The following is a 14,154-nucleotide window of genomic DNA, read 5'->3' on the forward strand; positions in this document are numbered from 1 at the left end:
TTGAAACTTACACACATGGTAAATATGAGCATATGTGCGACCCTGCACTATTTGGAATTTTGATCTGACCCCTGGGTAAAAAGTTATGGGGGTTGGGGTGGGGCCGGGTCAGAGATTTTCACTCATTTTTTTATGTTATTTTACATTAAATTCTTCATTTCTACACCGATTTACTTCAAATTGATACTGAACATCTCTTATGACAATACGGTCAATCTCAACTATGCATGGCCCCATTACCAACCTTGAGGCGCCCCGCCCACATAGACCACGCCCACCCAAAATTGCCTTTTACTATAATTTCTTTATTTCTACACCGATTCACATCAAATTGATACTGAACCTCTCTTATGACAATACGGTCAATCTCAAATATGCATGACCTCATTACCAATCCTGGGGCGCCCCGCCCACATAGGCCACACCCACCCAAAATTGCCTTTTACTATAATTTCTTCATTTCTACACCGATTCACTTCTAATTGATACTGAACTTCTCTTATGACAATACGGTCAATCTCAACGGTGCATGGCCCCATTACCAACCCTGGGGCGCCCCGACCATATAGGCCACACCCACCCAAAATTGCCTTTTACTATAACTTTTTTCATTTCTGCACCGATTCACTTCTAATTGATACTGAACTTCTCTTATGGCAATACGGTCAATCTCAGCTATGCATGGCCCCATTACCAACCCTAGGGCGCCCCTGGGTCAAACATGCGGCGTGGGGATACGCGTCGGCCTCTGCCGCACCATTTCTAGTTTCGTTATGTACTGCATAACTACAGGAAAGAAAAGACCAGTTTGCATAAGAAAACATACAAGAAAAAACAAGAGATCTTAACGTTGGACGCGGGTGCCTCACATTTTTGTAGTTCAATACAAAACATTGCTGTAAAATTCATTAAACAACTGGTCAAGTTTTTTTCATATTTTATAGAGTGACTTGATGTTTCATGACGCAAAAGATAGTAGGTTTAACTTGATCCAATGCGAATGTTTTTAAACTTTTGCCATTCTAGAGGATAAGCAATTGGTCACATCCGCCACTAAAAACGGTGCAACGAAGTTTGAGTATCGTTTTGAAACTCATGTCCCGGCATGAAATCGATCCATCTTAATATGTCAAACGTTGTTTTTTTTATATCATAAATGACAAACACAATCGAATAAACCTGTTTTTTTTCTTTTTCAAAATGCTTCATACCAATTGAGTATACATTCCGTGCGTTGTCAATGTGTATGTACATTTCTCAAGAGCCATCATTAGCAATTGCAAGAATGCTAACGTAAATATTTACCGATTTCGAAACAATTTTTGTTGCAATGTGTCGGAATAATCGGCTATAAACAGTTATAAAAAAACAATGGTTGAATAGTCATCTTTGCTTAAAAACAAAATGTTTTTTTCACTCACTTTTCTGAAAATGCCTAATATTCAAAATACCATCTTACCTGTGCCTTGTTAAATTAGCTTTGCTGTAGAACATCCGTCCACAACATTTGTACGGCGATACCCCCGTATGTTTTCTTTCATGATAGCTTAACCCTGAGGCGCTTCGAAAAGCCTTGCCGCAAATTTGACACAACCCAAGTCTGAAAATAAATATTTACCTAGCTCTTTAACAATTGTTACGTGAAACATAGCATAATATTTTATTCCGTGAACATATCATTTTTTATTTACGCGTTTATTTATTAACATCTTAAGTGGTAAGCCGTACAGAATATCGTTCATATTCCAAATGATGTTTCTCAAATTTCTCCTGCAATAATATGGTATGACCTATGTTTATTTTATGAAATGTATGACACAATGCCTTTATTCCGAAAAAACTATCATTTAAAATCATTCACTTTAAAATAAAGTCAAAGGGTATTAGAGAAAAGTAGGTAGTTAATTTATAAAAGTAAGATATCATTACACTCGGATATCGATTCCGCATATGATAGGGTACATCATTTCAAGCCAATAACTCGAATTTAAGTACGAGACGAAAAAAGTTACTCTTACCGAGACAATGACGCCGCCATTTTCCGCGTTCCATATCAAAATAAAACCACATGATTCCTCGCAGTGATGATATAATGATGACAGATGCTTTTTTCGGTCCTGGAAAAACAACAGTCAAATAACTGCTTCGCCTCACAGAAGTACTCAAAAAACAAGTGCTTCAGAAGTGTTCTCTAAGAAATCCGCACTTGCAAATTAATACATTAATATTATGTACAAGACAGTGTTTAGAATTACAAATTCTAAGAATATATCATGTGTGTATAAATTGCATTGTAACTTATATATAGTTATCTAGTTACCCAACGACCAGATCAACGTATAGAGTTCAAACAAAAGATAAACAAATAGGCAATGACTGTGATGAGACACAATGTGTTGTCTCCCTTAAGCAAAACGTCATAAGATTGTCCTTTTAGGCACTAAAAGTTAAGCGATTAGAAACTTACTATATATAGCCGAAAATAATGATGTGTAGGAGGTTGATATGTTTTTCATTGTTAAAAATAATATACACTCATGCATATGTCATTCTTTTTCTGTATTGTTCTGAAGTGGTAGTGTTCCATGCGAAAGAATAATTTCGTTTAACTATTACGTTGAAAAGCAATAATGCTAATGCAGGCGCCGTTAATGCGCGGGCAATATATTTGCAATCATACCATTATTTTAAACTTCTTACTTAAATGTTTTCTAATATTGTTTGAATGGGGTGCGTGACATCAGTGCCGTATTACATAACCTTATTGTTTCGGTGTGTATGGATTCAGTTACAAATGATCAATGGCGTATATTGATTGCACGTTTATAAAATAGGCATATTTAAAATTTCTTTCTCCAACTGTTATTAATTACCCGGCATTGTTTAATTAATGATATAATAAAGTGGGAGCATGAAGGTTCTGACTAAGTTTAACCATGGTAGTAGATCATTTACACGTAGTTTGCATTTGTATTATGTTAAAAGGACAGACCGAACATATTAGCTTTTTTCCGAGGTTTAAAACCTGATCGAATGTATCGGAAGACTTCTGACACATCGATCGTGTTGCAATAAAGTAGAGACTAATGGTATCGCTTTCGTAGCCTCTAAATTAACTACACAAGTATACATTTTGGTTTAACAAGTTTGTGTTGACTCGTTTTAAAAGCGGGATAATATAAAGGAGCATTTTACAGGTACGTGATGTAAACATTATTAATGACGCGATTATCTGTTATTATTCGTTCATTTAATTATTCCGCTAATATATAATGAATAAAAACATCTTTAAACAGGAATCAAGAAACGGTTAAAGGTACAACAAAATATGAATATAATTGTAAGCCAATATTTGTCATAAAAATGCATTTTAATTCATATCATCACAACCAAACGCGAACCACATATGCAAATACTCATTTCATATAGATTTGCATGTAATTGATTTATATAAGACACTTTAAGGGTTTCGTTTCATAGTTCATGTAATGCATCAGTTGTATTAACTCCGTCGTGTCTTTTTGTTATGTTAAATGTTAAAGAACGTTAGTAATGAACGTTCTGCGAATCTCTATCACTTCAAACACCATTAGACGTATTTTTTCGTAAATTTAAAAAAATCATTTTCCGACGCGATTACTTTCTTATTGCCTTGTTGTTGGTGTTTTCTTAGTTTATGTTTCTAACTTATTAATTTGCGTGTCCGAGCCAATTGATCTAGTTCCAACACCACTTATATATGTATCAATTCCTTTTGTTTATTCTTCTTACTGTATTTTTCTGACACTTTGCTACATATACTAAATTGTTTATAGAAATGCATGAATTTCATATTTATCCATTTTATTTCTTGATTAATAGTGTTTATAAAATACCAACGCTGTTGTCTGTTTCAGGATGCAAGTAGTAAGTAACATGATATGTTTTCTTAATATCTCAATTAAGTTTATTTTTTAATTAAAATGCCTCAACAAAGTATTATATTTTACACAATTTAGTAGTTAAAAGATGCATTTAAATGCGCGTTTGATAATTCATTTGAATTTTTGTTCACTCTAAGACTTTATATTTAATAGCAACTTTTCGACATTCCTGGAAAGCTACAAGCACTTTCAAATAGTTTGTCTGCTGACAAGACAATCAAAGAGTACGTTAGCAATGCGGTATCTGATTCAAATGCGTCAATTAGCTCGTTCAAAAACATGATGCAACATGAATACCGTGCGCTTAGCGAACAAAGAGAGTTCTTGAAAAACACTCGGAATGCCAGTGATGTCAATGTGTCAAATCTTCAAAAATTTTCCGAGAATATGCAGACAGCAGTAACATTGTTTTTGGACACAATTGAACATGTACAAAAACGTGTTAACTCTAATCTTGAGAGATGTAGACGAGAGGCGAAAAACAAGCATGCTAGAGTAGAGTTTCTAGACTCCGAGCAAGAGAAGATGGAAAAAGAAATACCGAAATTAAAGAGCGATATCTCGGTAATTATTATTTAATTTTTACGATCTTAATGGTAATTTTGTAGTTGACATCGTAATGACATACACATTGTACAGATATTACAGTATGTACGATGAATGAGGAATAAGGGTCACTAAGCGACCACTAAAAATGTACGAACGAAATATTGAAATAAAAAACTGTTGTGACAAACTGATCACAAAGCTAAGGTTATCATACCTTCGATAGTTTGTTTTTCATCTAGTTCTCGTAGCTTAAAAAAATCACTTACAAAACACAAATTAGTAGCATTTCACAACGCCTCATGCGATCAGAAACTCAAATATTAAACGTTTCATTATTCAATTGCAATTCGGTTTACCTCACAGGAGAAAAATTCCTCCTTAGAAGATGCACACAGAAATTCCAAAAAATTCAATTTGACTCGCCGTGCCTTCAAAGATAAGCCCGAACAAATAGTGATTATCTTTGGCTTGCATATTACTTTAGAACAAATGGCTAGAAACGCGAACTGTGCTACGAAGATATGGCATCATTTCTTAGATAAGCGGCGTTCATCCAGCCCAGACAGAGAATGACGTTCTTGGTGGAGAAAAATCGTCACCTGAAAACATTTTGTGATGCAAGAAACCAAGCAGCCATTGTTAGTGGATTTCTAATGCTTCTAAAGCTATACATTTGTATTGCATATACTATAAAGCATAACTTGAAAACAAGTCATTCCGAAAACAAGCAATATGTACGTATTAAAATGATTGTGAGAGCTTGTTGCAGACTCATAAGATTATCGCGCAAATTAATCGATACTATTGGAATATTGATATACATTTGGACAAGTTGTAAGACACACATGCTTTTTACATATGAACTTTTCAAATATTCTGTAGGACGCTGTGTCCGACAAGAGCCAAGTTATTGTTACATATTTTAATTGATTTTTTTCTGACTATCCTTCTTTTTTGTGGAATTTATTATTGTACTGTTTTGTACACATTGTTTCGTCATTCATAATGCCTTTTGTGTACGTGTAATGATATGCAAAGGTGAGCGTAAAATATAAATAAGTGAGCAAAGAGCAACGCAATAGTTACTCTATTTTACACTTTTATACCTGAAATATGTTGATTGCCAGCAAACATTTAAATTTGTTCCACATTAATAGTTTTTTGACAAAATATATTAATAATTATGATAATCACTCCAAGCAAATATGCAGATTTCCACATCTTTAGCGATTTCGCCATATCAACCGTTATGCATAAAAGGCGAGTGAATGCTTGCTCGTGCTTGATCTTGCAACTGACCCTTGCAAGACGGCTTCTAAGAGACTTTTGGAGCTGCTATTTCATTCTTTTGAATTCTAACGCAGTGACGAGATCCATGCTGCTCAGAAGCTCTTATGATACAAACTTTATGATGCCGTTTATCCCCACTAGCCTGCAGCCCATCTTGGTTAAAGTTACAAAACGTATGTATGCAACAATTTCCAAAAACGAGTCTTCGCCATTGCGTATATGTAAAGGGTAGAACATGTTTGATTACATTGAAACATAAGAATGGCGAAATATTTTGTATATGCCCTTTCGTAGTACAGGGGATACCAATTTACAGTGGTTTCTAAATAGAATTGTACGTAGAATTATAGCTACAAACTCTTTTTATTTAAAATAGGATATGCAACTTCAGCAAACTGTATCTTTTTAAAACTAAATGAGAAACTATGCAACTATGAAACTTTCTTTATACCGGGAAATGCAAATACAAATGGGTGTTTAAACGAAATATTTGTTTTCATAAAAAAATGATTATTTATAATTGTAAAATAAACAAAAATAGTTCCCTCTATTGAAGCTCCAACATCGTATGTGTCCTTGCATTGCCTAAATGTCCTAAATAAAATTTACTATTTTACTATTTAATGATTCCTGTAAAAATAAATATTGGGAACTATTGTTACCCCTTTTCCAGTAGTTGTGAAATACGACTGAAGAAGTATTGTATTGTTACATATTTCTTTTAAAAATATTGTTTGTATTGTAATGTAAAAGCTATTGCTTGTTTAATGTATAAAATGTATTATAAAATAATATAAGTTGTACAATCGGTATGGAGTGGGATGCCCTCGACCATGAGTCCTCGAACTTTCATTCATCTAAATTTTTTGTCTACGAATACCATAGTATTTTGTTCTATTATGTACATATTATTGCCGTTTGTGTTGGGCGTATTCTTGTTAAAGTGAGTTGTTCGTTACCGAAGTAATATATCAAACCGTTCTTGCATTTTTAAGATGCGATTGTTAGTTGTTATTTTTGAAAATTCTTTTCCAACAGCTGAACGTTATATATTCCCATGTGACAAGTCTACTTCGTAAGAATATCAATTTGAATATTGACATTAATTTCTGTAAATTTGTATCTTATACATCTAAATTGACATCTAATACCAAATAAAATTCTTGCGATTTGTCATTACCAAATCTGTACGATAATGTGTTAACTAAGAAAACTATAATATAGCGCAGAGAGTTTGGTGCAATCAAGTTTTCCAACCCAATTAAGGATATTCTAAAAAAATATTTCGCGATGTAGTAGTTGATAGTCGGTTATGCTTCACCATGCGGTGAGGTGAAAGGGTAATAGTCCGTCCAATTAAGGCAAACGGCAGTTATCTGTGATATGTTTTGTTGATAGTCATAGAGATTAATACTCTGGGTTTTATTATTCGTATATATCGGATAATAAACCAGTTCTTATATTAAAAACACCTATATGTAAATATAAGGTGCAATATTGTTCTATAGTATTGTCACGTTCTTTGAAAAAACTCAAAATCCCCATTATTGAGCCTTGAATTTGGTGATGGAATGTAAGTACAACAAATATAAAAATATTTAACCGATTTAATAATGGTCTATCGAATTTTAACAATATTTTAAGGAAAAAAAAATATTTTACCAATATATTTTTTTAATAAGGTTTTATCATAAACAGTTATTCCCCGGCTTGTCCACCTTTTTGCCCCAGTAAGATTGTAGTCTATTAATATCTGTGCTTTCAATGTTTTGACTGTTTTAAGTCTGCACTTATTTTCATTGGTCCATGTTACAAGTAAAAAATGTCGTTTTGATTCTTATATTCCGGAAAGGCAATATTATTTAATTTCCGCACGTATCCATTTGTAGTCAACGATTGTTTTTCGCTGTCGATTTTCAAATTTTTATGTCACGATACCATCCGTATTTTTCGTTCACCAGAAGCGTCGATCTGACCCATTTTGGTGGTTCTGTCCGCTGCCCGTTCCCTGTCTAATATGAACTGCTGGTTTCGTCGCTTGTCGCGTGTAGCCCTTGTCTGTGGGACTCTCATACTTTGATTTTGTGACCTCAAATCCTGGTTTCGGTCGAAAGAGGTTTTGCGTAGGTCATTGTAATGTTGAAATAACGCTACTATTGGCCTCTTTTTTCCATGTACTTCCTGTCCTATTCGATTGACTCTATCGAGTTCGATGTTGTTTTTTTTTAATTTTAATATAAAATATCGACCATAGACCGATTTTTCTAAATCTAAAAAGAATACAATGGCGGGCCGTCAACTTAAAAACCTGGCGTCCAATTTTAAACAATAATAAAGACAAGCCATTAATCACTTGTCAATGCATATAGATCATTGAACTTCTGAAACTGAAACTGTTAATGAGAAATAAAACATAAATAAATATATTGAAGCGCGGCTTAAAAAGGTAGTCATACACCAAAACTTAATAAACAAAACACTTACCTCAGTGACAAAAGTCAATATAATGCCGCTTTCAATAAAACACCAATTAAATAATAATGACTTTACAAACAGAGTTGTAGATAATTAACAGCAAGGTAGTTTTACAAGGAAGGCATCACACTGTTGAATTATCAATACTTGATATCATAAGATTTGGACATTATAAATTGTATGAGCATTGCAAAATTAATATCAACTGGATTGCTGATTTAGCCCATTTATTTTATATCCGTTTTATAAACAAAATGCTTAATCAACTAATTAAAATATTTTTGTTAAAATTTACGCAACTGTTTTTAAAAGTCAAACATAAAAGATTAATGAGGCCTTCTATTATTAAACGACGATTTTAACGAAACATTGAATAATATTAGAACGGAAAACACAATGATGTCACATTTTATGATATAAAATGAAGGAACCAATATGTGTTGATGATCATTGGTGTTACAGAGCAAGCAAATAGATTGAAAACCCAAACGAAGGTTTTATTTTAATATCATTTTTGTTTTGTGTAAATATTGATGTAATATTAGATAATAAGTTATGTCTTATAATTCATTACACAGAACAAAAAAGTTTGATACGTTTTATTAAAGTTGCATTTAATCAGATTGATTTTTTTGTTACCTGCATCGATAACATATTTGATTTTTTTAATGGGATCTTTCAATTATATATCCAATATAATTCACATTTCTCTCTTTACAAACTCGGGGCATATAAGAATCCCTAAAAACAATACTCAATTGTCATGGAATTAAATAACTTTATCTGTTTAAGTTCACTTCATTACGTGTTATCAATTATAAAATAGGCGATTGTTGTAATTACACATTTTAATAAAATAACGGTTTTTCACACCAGTTTCATCATTCTGCCACCGTTGTTAATTTAAGATATCGCGTGACGCGTCGAATTTTAGAGCGAGGCTGAACATGTTACTTTCTTTTGCTGAGAATATCGATGATTATATACATGCTGATTATGTTAACATTCTGGATTTTTATAAGCACTAACATTGGTTACAATCATGTTAGATATATGCATACAGGCATGATTGTGTTTAGCAAATAAATTGATAAGTAGTTATAAAAATAAATATTCTAATAAATAAATTATAATTCAACGCCATAATATTTAATACCATGCGTGAATAAAAATACCAGTTACCTATAAACATCAGAGAAAATACGGTTTGAAGACTAAACATAATTGCAAAAAACAAAGATATACATGAGCCGTATGAAACAATCCAAAGTTTTATAGAACTATAATTCTTAAAGGTATCGGTGATATTTGTCATGAACGATCGAAAGTGTAAGAGGTGAGTTGAATAAACAATAAGACAAAACACTATAAAAGGCGAAGTACATTACACTTTTTAAATGTTATATTAATTTTATTTTTAATTGAATATATTATCTTTTACATAAAATGACAATATTGGATAATTATAATATACAAGTAAATTAAAGGACATGGTGCAAACTGCACTGTCTATGCATGCGTGATTATGAACTATGCATGCGTGATAATGAATAATGAATATATATCATGTAATATCAACAATCTCTAATGTTTGTTTATTTCGGAAACATTATTTAACTCCGTTGTGGTCAACAAAAATGCTTATGTTGTGATTATGTTTTCCGTACACTAACGTACACTCTTTACAAGACGATGTTATAACGGAGTTGCATTTTACCGGTACCTTCTGAATACGTGAAATTGTAAGCATTAAATTATATAAAAAAATATTTAAAATGTATAAAGAACGTTATAAGCTATTCTGACATTTGTTCACAAGAACTTTCGTTCCTAAGCTAATTTTGACAATGCGGACATTTGTCGGTACGTTTTGTTTACAAGCCGGGCATTCGTTCCTAAGTTTTTTTGACAACCCGGACAATCTTTCCTACATTACTTTGACAGTAATTTTCCTACAATTATAACACTACCTTAACTTTTAAAATAATATACTACATGTACAAGTACATGTAGTATAATAAAGTATTGGACCACTCCTTTAAATTCACTTTCAAAGTGGAACGAACACGGTCAGTCTGCGCTATGCTTCGAGAGTCACTGGTATGCAAAGAAACACACAACGGTGGCTATGAAGTTAAAGTCGATTTATTTGATTAATGTTTAACGTTTTCATGTTCATGCTCATGGAAATTTATTTTAACTGTATGAAAAATATGATAAAAATGTTCATGTAAAAAACATGTGATAATAATGAAAAGAATAGCTTAATCTAGGAATCGATGTCTTGTGTGTAAATTTAATGTTGGAGCGAATTTCCGAGCTGACAAAATAACGAAGGAACACATGAGCAAGCTGTCAAAATAATATAGGAACCATTGTCCGGTCTATCAACATAAGGAAGAAACAGAAGCCCCATTGTGTCAAAATTTTCGAAAAAACGATTGTCCTTGGGAACAATTGTCCGGCATTTTTTATTATGATTAAACTGGCGAACATCTATACAGTTTTAAGTTTCTGACAAGTTCTATGGACAAATTTATGTAAGTATGACCAGACATCTGCACCCTTCATTGTATCTGAAAATGGATAATGGTAACGAGATTATGAATTTTTCTGAACAATGGGGTAATAAAACCACATATCGATCAATCAATAAGATTAGTGATGGATTTTTTATGAAAACCGCGATCAAAATGCTCAGACGAAGAGTGTCAACATGTGTTCAATAAATGAATAAACACAAGTACTTTAATAAAAAATTATTTAATGTATTGACACTTAAAATTGGAAATTTATATTTATTACTAATCTAACGATGTCTACAATATCGTTACGTCGCCGAATGTTCAAAAGCGTGAAGGGTTGAAATCAAAGACGGCGTTGCGTGGCACTATTAGAAATGGCTACACGTTCAGCCCCGTTCTGGAATTCTGCGAGTCAAGTTAGTTCGCGCTCTTAGCAATTTTGGCCAATTGTGAGAACGGACTATTGATTACCTGTTGACTAAAGAAAGCATTGGTTTATTGTAAGCAACTTTACTGTTTGTGATTATAGCGATCATGCCCCGTTGCAGTTTTAATTGTACTGTTATAAATATTCACCTAGTTAAGATGCTTTCACTGATGTTAAATATAAATGGGACAACTCATTTAAAGATGAATTTCGTTCAGGAATAATATTTAGACTTCCAATATCGACTGATATTGTAGAAAATATCATTTGTTCTAGTATTGGTGAAAAAAATAACGTGAAAAAAATCACGAATACAATACAAAATGTTGCGGATTTATTGATTTCAATATCACATGTTTAGAGTAATAAACCAACGTTTTATGTTGACAAATGTATAAAACACGCTAATTGGGTTGATATATACATATCTTTATTAGAGTCTCAGCATGGTTTCACATACATACAACAAATATTATTTACAAACAAGGTTAACCATGCCATTCATATTTGAATTATACGAGACTGTAATGTAAGCATTCAAGTACATACAATAAAACTTATCATTAAAACTAGCATTTGCAGTGCCTTTAAACTTCAAGTGCCCCTTTCTAATACTAAAACATCCTGTTAAAGCACATAAAATATTTTAGTTAAATATAAAAACAGCACATTTATACTAAGATAAAATAATATAAGACAAGCTAAGATATACCATGTAAAGAAAAGTTATATACAACAAAAAAAGTTAAATTTGTATGTACATCAATATTAAAACTATACATACAGCTTTCCATTTCTACTTTTTAAAAATTAAGAAGCAGGTTTTGGCAACATCTCGAACAATTGCATTGGTGGAGAATACAAATTTATCACAGTCAGACAGTTGACTAAAATTGCATTGGCCTTCATAAATAGGGAGTTTCGTTCACTTATATATTTTAGACAGTGTATGATAACATGTGCTTCGTTTTCAATTACATTGACGCAAAACGGGCATGACCTTTTCTCAAATGGCTGGCTGATATATCTTCCAGTTTCTATTTAAAGTGAAGCAACTCCACATCTGAATTTAGCAATTGCTGATCGGTGAGATAGAGACATGTTTATAGTGCAATACAGTTCAGGCTCATAATAACGTTTAATATGGCTATATGTTCTAATTGTATTTTGCCCATGGCCGCTTACACTACTTTTTCTGTCAATTGATAACTGCCAGTGGTACATGTGCCTCTTAGTTAGCTCATTTGACACTTCCCTTAACATGATTGCCTTGCTAACCGAGCTACAGTCCCAACTATACACGTCTACCTGTAGAGACCGAAACATGGTTTGACAACGAGTGATTAATTGCTCGAAATCAATACCATGACGCGTTACGATGTTTTAATTTGATTAAGTCTGATTTATATTGAATTAATTTGTAAGAAAAAAGTCATTATAAGAAGTAAATTGACAAGAAGAAAAGAAATGTATTTAAACGAAAAGTGATAAAAAATAAAAGTTGAAATAATGAAAGCCTAAGGAATGTCTTAAATATTTAAAATATTAAAAACAAAACAAATGGCAATACAATTTCAAACGAAAATACATTCAATGATTATTATTTTAATTTGAATAATACTTCTTCTTACAGTAATAATGCAAAAGCTGAAGAATTTTGTTCAATAATGGTTTTAACGGTGAAAATTGCAATTTTCGAGAACTAGATCATCCGATAACGGCAGATGACGTTAGGAATGCAAATGAACCATTAAAACGTGACTAAGCGGCTGGTAGCGAATTTATTTTAAATGATTTTTTTCCTTGATTGATATCTTATCCAACCATGTGTGTGATATGTTTAATAACATTTCTGTTTCTCGGCATTTTCCCGATCAGTGGACAGGAGGAATAATTATTTCTCTGCATAAAACGTGTTCGTTGATGATGTCAGTAATTATAGAGGGTAAAATGTTATAAAGTGTTTTTTAGATGTTTACAAAAGTTTAAACAAACGTATCGAATTGTTTTGTGACGATAATGCCAAAATTTCAGATGCATAATGAGGATATAGAAAAGGATGTTCAACTGGTAACCCTATCTATATTTTGATGTGTGTTGTACAGCATTTTAGATGAAAACACACTTCGGTTTGTTGTTTAAGTTGTTTTGCTTAAATGTATTGATGGCATATATCGTATTACATTATGATTACAAATGTGTAAATCCGATGTGCAAGGTAAATTATTGGAAATAATAAAACTACATATGAAAATATTAAATCTTGTGTTAAGTCGTATTCTGGATATTTTAATTCTGCTGTCGGTCTAAGACAAACAGAGGTAATGTCCGCGGTTCTATTTTACTGTTTGTAGAAGATTTGGATTTTTTTACAAGATAGCACACTGTCTGGCTTATATATAGACGATATAACCTTAATGTTATTGTATTGTGCGGATGACATGGACATTTTAGGTATTTCAACAGAAGTACTAAAAAAACATTTAGATAAAAAATATGTGTATTGGAATTATTTTGGAGTTAATGTGAACGTTAAAAAAATGTTTTTTCGCAAAAAGGGAAAAATTCGACAAGAAGAAAATGGCCATATATCAATTATATTGGCACTGTTTTTAATTACACTGAATGTTTCACTTAATATCAAGAACATTGGTTCCAAAAGCACGTTTTGCTATGAATAGTTTACTTAATTAATGTAATCAGTATGATCTTAAGCTGAAATTATTTTGTCAGTTTGATTCTTTGGAAAGGTCTATTTGTTGGTTTGCCTCTGAAATGTAGTTTTAAACTAAATTAAGAGATCGAATGTATTCATTTTAAATTTTGCAAAATACCGTTCAATGTGAAAATAAACTCATGTAATGCTAAAGTATATGGTGATTAAGCTAGATACCCTTTATATGTAAATATATATATGTACGTATTATATAGTATTGGTTAATTATTATTTAAAGCAAAATATAAT

Source organism: Dreissena polymorpha, chromosome 14, assembly GCF_020536995.1.
Source record: "Dreissena polymorpha isolate Duluth1 chromosome 14, UMN_Dpol_1.0, whole genome shotgun sequence".
Classification (NCBI taxonomy): Eukaryota; Metazoa; Mollusca; class Bivalvia; order Myida; family Dreissenidae; genus Dreissena; species Dreissena polymorpha.